A 6,914-nucleotide genomic window follows, 5' to 3' on the forward strand; every position below is an offset into this window, starting at 1 on the left:
GGCTGTTCCAGGTTTTTAGTGTGTTTAGTATGCCCACTTTCCTTCTGATGAAGGGTTGGAAGCTGTATGAAATGCTGCTCCCTGACTAGGATAGTCAGTTTTCTGACAATTTAAAATTATAGCACAACTTAATCCTTCTTGAAGTAGACCAAAGTAAGCATCTTTCTCAATAGGCAGTCACTTATTCCTATTCTGATGGCATCTGGTTTGCATTAAGATTGAATTAAACCTGATGCAGGTAAATAAGGAATATTAATTATTAAAAATATCTTGTCTTCCAAAACCGTGTTTCTCAGGTTGGTTTGGTTGTTTCTCCTCTCATCTCAGAGCTGTTTATAACATTTCTGTTACTGTTTTGTCCACTGGTAGTTACTGCAGATTGCCCTTCCTAGCAATAGGCACCATCTTGTGCCAGGAATCAAATTAGGGCCTTGCGAGCTCAGTGCCATTCCCAATGTAGCACTGTAGCTTTTGAAATGTCACGATTGATTTGGTTTTCAGGTTGCCTTTGTCATGTGTTCCTGTTTGTTTATGACCTTATACTATTCTGTAAGGCTGAAGGTGAAGCCTTTTCAACCACACCTTTTGAGCAGTGCAGTATCTGCTTATACCTGTCCTTCTCAAAGGGTTGTTACCTGTAACAAAACATACTTTATTAATGTTATAAACCATTAGCTAATGAGTCCTGACCTCTGATTTATAACCAGCTACATACTGTGCTAGAATCTGTCAGCTAATCATACTCCTCGCATAATGCCCATTTTTGTAACAGTGAATTGTGTAGTGATCATGATTATTCAGAGTTCATATGGAAACATGAAAGAGGTGTTTGTGTTCAAATGATTACAAACATGAGTTGGTATAATTATGAAGAGTTTTTGGTGTCATGTATAATTTCCATTATTATTAGGAGCTGTTAAACCAGATTTGCTCCTTGAGCTCCTCCCCGGAAGAAGACTGAGAAATGTACAATGGCACAGGCATTTTTTCATAGTGACAGGGAAGAGATGATCAAATGCTTCACACCCAGCAAGCATGTTTGCAGTGAAACCTTTTTAGATCTAAGAATGAGAAGCAGGATTGTGGCACTGATTGCTACAGTGTACCTGGTCAGTGCCTCTTCCTTGCATCCAAACCTGCACATAGCTGCCAGTTGCCTGTTGTAACAGGGGTGCTCAGAAGAGCTGGGAGTGAAACAATGCTCAATTAATCCAAGAAGCATAAGGGATCACTTATTAATAGGCACTAGAAAATGTTCCCTTTTAAAAGTGTCTGGGTCTGTTAAAACAGGCAGTGCTGCTGCATTGTTCACGTGGTAAAATTAACTTTGCTGCATTTTTCAGACATGGTGCTTCCAGTCTGTGGATAATAGTTGTAATTTTACAGTAATGCCCTGCTGGTGTCAGCAAATAAATGAGGCTGAGATTTATAAGAACATGTCATACTCTTCCTGTATTAAGGGAAAGGGGGAGAAATTGAAGCACATGTTACGTGTTTGCAGCTGACAAATAGCTATAAAATTAGTAGGAGCCAACATAATCGTTTATCACACTGATTAATCAGCCCTATTATCATAACTAGGACAAGGCACGATGAATTTCTAGAGGACTACACATTACTGGACAGAGGTTGATACAAAAGATGGAGACACCAGTTAGGTCCAGAACCAGTGCCTTACTGAGAAGCTCCGCTCCACCACTTCCAGCTACTTGAGGGGAGATCCTTCCAAGGTGCCCTGCCCCCCCAGACTCTTTTTTTTTAAATATACATTATTTTTCATTGCCCTTGGCTGATAGATATACCACATTTTGAAGCCTCTTGCTTTCTCCTCTCTCCACAGATCCCAAGCTACTGGAAGAGATGAACTCTTTCCCCTTCCACCCACATTCCAAAGCCTCCTAAATACTGGGGAGGGGTCTCCTGTTCTATCCTTCCTCTAGCCTCTGTGGTGGTGATGGTGGGGTTTTTTCTTGGGTGGGGGGGGGACAACAAGGGGGATGGTTGTCCCTCACAAATAGTATCACTGCTTGCAGCTGCAGCAGCCTATGTTTTAACTTGATATTATTGTCAGTTTCCTGGCTGCCTAGAACAACCATGGTGAAACTAGGATGAGTCTTGTTAATTTCACTTTGCTGCTTGTTTGGAAAGCAATGGGCAGGGAGAGAGGTACCAAATCTCTGCCTATAGTCTCGGGGAAACAGCCCTGTATGGGTTCACTTTTGGAAGGTTCTCGGCAATAAATGCAAGCGAAAAGCCTTGTGACCTGATTTTCAAAAGCACTGAGCACCTGCAGCTTTCACTGAACTCAGTGGGAGCTGTGGCTGCACAGCACCTGTGCAAATCAGACTGATGTGTGTGGGTTTGTGTGTTTTTTAAATGAGTGTTTGTGCTCAACAGAAACTGATGCTTAGGTCCCTTTGCCCACCAGGGTCTGCCACTGATTTAGATGCATCTCAGTGCTACAGACCTGATGCTTCAGTGTAATATACCAGCCTCCTTAGCCTTATTTCAGTGCTTTATCCCCAGTATGAGAACAATATACTGAGCACCTTTGTTGCCTTCTGTACTCTAAGCTGTATTATGAAGGGGGGAGGGATAGCTCAGTGGTTTGAGCATTGGCCTGCTAAACCCAGGGTTGTGAGTTCAATCCTTGAGGGGGCCATCTAGGGATCTGGAGCAAAAATTGGGGATTGGTCCTGCTTTGACCAGGGGGTTGGACAAGATGACCTCCTGAGGTCCCTTCCAACCCTGATATTCTATGAACCCACTGTACTTACTGAAGCTTTTCAATATCGTGATTTCTTTCTTTCCTGAGGTATCGGTATACTCTATTGGTCTTCTCAAGTTGAGCTCAGTATGCCAGACTCTTCATCCTAATTGGTAGGGTGACCATATTTTCCCAAAGGGAAAACAGGACACCCCGCAGGCCGGCCTGAGGCCCCTTCTCCCCCTGTGCCTGAAGCTGGCCCGAGACTCCCTGACGCCTGCCCGTGTGGGACTGGCCCAGCCTAAGCTGCTCTCTTGAGCCCTCCCTCCTGCAAGGGGCTGATGTTGTCACTCCCTTCCAACCTTCCCAACCCACATTCTAGCTGGTTTTAAAAACATTTCACTTATGCCATGAGGAAAGGCCATTTAGTTAGTTGACTACATGTGGAGTGTACTCTTCTAGATTTCATATGAGGGAGACTTGTTGGAGCAACATTGGAAACCTCTGTCAATCACTCGGCGGTCAAAGTACCTTACTTGGTTCCTTTGTGGAATGCCCTCAATGGTTAACTCAGGAGACATTGATGCAAGCTTCTTAGAATAAGAGCAGCAGCACAGAGGGTTTAAAAATATACCTGAGCAGTGGGTCCTAGACAAATTAGAGGATTGGGCCAAAAGAAACCTGATGAGGTTCAACAAGGACAAGTGCAGAGTCCTGCATTTGTCTTCCTGCATACAGACTAGGGACCGAATGGCTAGGAAGCAGTTCTGCAGAAAAGGACCTAGGGGTTACAGTGGACGAGAAGCTGGATATGAGTCAACAGTGTGCCCTTGTTGCCAAGAAGGCTAACAGCATTTTGGGCTGTATAAGTAGGGGCATTGCCAGCAGATCGAGGGACGGGATCATTCCCCTTTATTCGACATTGGTGAGGCCTCATCTGGAGTACTGTGTCCAGTTTTGGTCCCCACACTACAAGAAGGATGTGGAAAAATTGGAAAGAATCCAGCGGAGGGCAACAAAAATGATTAGGGGGCTGGAGCACATGACTTATGAGGAGAGGCTGAGGGAACTGGGATTGTTTAGTCTGCAGAAGAGAAGAACGAGGGGAGATTTGATAGCTGCTTTCAACTACCTGAAAGGGGGTTCCAAAGAGGATGGATCTAGACTGTTCTCAGTGGTACCAGATGACAGAACAAGGAGTAATGGTCTCAAGTTGCAGTGGGGGAGGTTTAGGTTGGATATTAGGAAAAACTTTTTCCCTAGGAGGGTGGTAAAGCACTGGAATGGGTTACCTAGGGAGGTGGTGGAATCTCCTTCCTTAGAGGTTTTTAACGTCAGGCTTGACAAAGTCCTGGCTGGGATGATTTAGTTAGGGATTGGTCCTGCTTTGAGCAGGGGGTTGGACTAGATGACCTCCTGAGGTCCCTTCCAACCCTGATATTCTATGAAGGGATAGCTGTTTGTGTCCCTGGAAAGTGCAGTACTCTGCCAGCTTGAGATCAATCTTAAGAAAGGGTATGCGTGCATGAGGAAGTTACCTTCTGCATGCTACTAATGTTGGTGACGCACAAAGTAGACTCTGTGGACTGCTCTGTCTCAATCACTCTAGTCTTGCCCTCCCCTGGGAGGAATTCTTCTGTAAAATATTGTATTAATACATAAACTAAACCACATTTTAGTAACCTGAAGGCTGACACCAACCAATAAAATTAATTCATAGCTAAGGCTGCTATTACGTCTGTCACCATCCAACAAATCATCTCTGGGAAACTTGACCAAGGTTTTTAAAATTTACAAAATCCATAGATGGAAGGAATGCTGTGGGTGGGTATAAACTAGCTGCATGTGACTTCCCTCTGTCTTGAAAAACGTAATTCAAATTGGCTTGCAAACACTATCCTATGTCACAGCATATTTATCCTCACAACACTTCTAACTATTGAGGGGCACTCAGATATCATGGTAATGGGAGCCATCTAAGTACCTAAAATAGATAGTATGGTCTGCAGCCATACATGAATTTGGGCTGTGATCTTGTCAGATCTTGTAAGTAATGGGAGTCAGGCCTGGTTAGTATTTGGGTGTAAGCCATCTATGGAAAACCCATGGTGCTTTAGGTCCCCTCTGAGCCCATGTCCTACCAGGATGCTAAGACATTGTCCATATTCAAAGTTGCACCAGTTTAACTATAGGTATGATTTTTTTAAAAAACTGATTAAGTTAAACCAGTGCCATTGAGAGTTAATACTCTTAAATCGCAGGATTTATCTATTTGTGAAAGATAATCTAGAATAAAATAGGGTGAGAATTTAAAGCAGATTAACTATTCTGTGGCTACGTCTTCACTACGGGGGGGTCGATTTAAGATACGCAAATTCAGCTACGCGAATAGCATATCTGAATTCGACGTATCGCAGCTGACTTACCCCGCTGTAGGGACGGTGGCAAAATTGACCTCTGCGGCTTCCCGTCGACGGCGCTTACTCCCACCTTCGCTGGTGGAGTAAGAGCGTCGATTCGGGGATCGATTGTCGCGTCCCGACGGGACGCGATAAATCGATCCCCGAGAGGTCGATTTCTACCCACCGATTCAGGCGGGTAGTGTAGACCTAGCCTGTGTGTGGATACTGTTATTCTGGATTAAGACTGCCTGATTCCAAATTAGGCACTCCTATTCCAGAATAAGGGTGTCCACACATGGAGTTAATCAGGAATAGATATTTCAGAATAACTCCTTGTGTGGACAATCCCTAAATCTGGTTTATTGACTTGGCTTAATTTGATTAACTTAATAATTAATCTTAATAGGCTTTAAACTGACTTAAATTTAATTGTGGCTTTTGCATCAATTTATTTAAATTGGTTTTTAAACATAAAATTAAACCTGTACAAAGGGGCAGTTTGTTGCTGGAGATGTGGTCCTTTCAGCTCACCCGAAAAGCTCTCTTATGGTGAAAGACTGCAAAGAGTGGGTGCAAAGTCTGGAGTCTTGGGCCTGGGAGAGACCATGACAGAAGGCATTGGATGAGGCCAACGTGAACATGAATCTCTGCAATGGGTAGTTGAGCAGTTCCTAATGGAAACGAAGGGACACGAGACTAGACTTGGAGTGCTGAGTTGAAGATAATCTACTTTTCAGTCAGTACAATGTTGGTTTAGCATTAGGGCTGTCAAGCGATTAAAAAACGTAATCACGATTAATCGCACTGTTAATAATAGAATACCGTTTATTTAAATATTTTGGATGTTTTCTACATTTGCAAATATATTGATTTCAATTACAACACAGAATACAACATGTACAGTGCTCACTTTATATTTATTTTTGATTATAAGTATTTGCACCGTAAAAACCAAAGAAATAGTATTTTTTAGTTCACCTAATACAAGTACTGTAGTATCTCTTTGTCGTGAAAGTTGAATATACAAATGTAGAATTATGTACACAAAAACCCTGCATTCAAAAATAAAACAACGTAAAATTTTAAAGCCTAAAAGTCCACTCAGTCCTACTTCTTGTTCAGCCAATCGCTCAGACAAACAAGTTTGTTTACATTTGCATGAGATAATGCTGCCGGCTTCTTGTTTACAGTGTCATCTGAAAGTGAGAACAGGTGTTCTCATTGCACTGTTGTAGCCGGTGTCACTAGATATGTGCCAGATACACTAAAGATTCATATGTCCCTTCGTGCTTCAACCACCATTGGGGGACATGCATCCATGCTGATGATGGGTTCTGCTCGATAACAATCCAAAGCAGTACATACTGACGCATGTTCATTTTCATCATCTGAGTCAGATGCCACCAGCAGAAGATTGATTTCATTTTTTGGTGATTTGGGTTATGTAGTTTCTGCATTGGAGTGTTGCTCTTTTAAGACTTCTGAAAGCATGCTCCACACCTCGTCCCTCTCAGATTTTAGAAGGCACTTCAGATTCTTAAATCGTGGGTCCAGTGCTATAGCTGTCTTTAGAAATCTCACATTGATACCTTCTTTGCATTTTGTGAAATCTGTAGTGAAAGTGTTCTTAAAATGAACATGTGCTGGGTCATCATCCGAGACTGCTATAACATGAAATATATGGCAGAATGCGAGTAAAACAGAGCAGGGGACATATAATTCTCTCCCAAGGAGTTTAGTCACAAATTTAATTAACACATTCTTTTTTTTTTTTTTTTTAACAAGTGTCTTCATTATGGAAGCAT

The sequence above is a fragment of the Emys orbicularis genome, chromosome 19 (genome assembly GCF_028017835.1).
Source record: "Emys orbicularis isolate rEmyOrb1 chromosome 19, rEmyOrb1.hap1, whole genome shotgun sequence".
Lineage (NCBI taxonomy): Eukaryota > Metazoa > Chordata > Testudines > Emydidae > Emys > Emys orbicularis.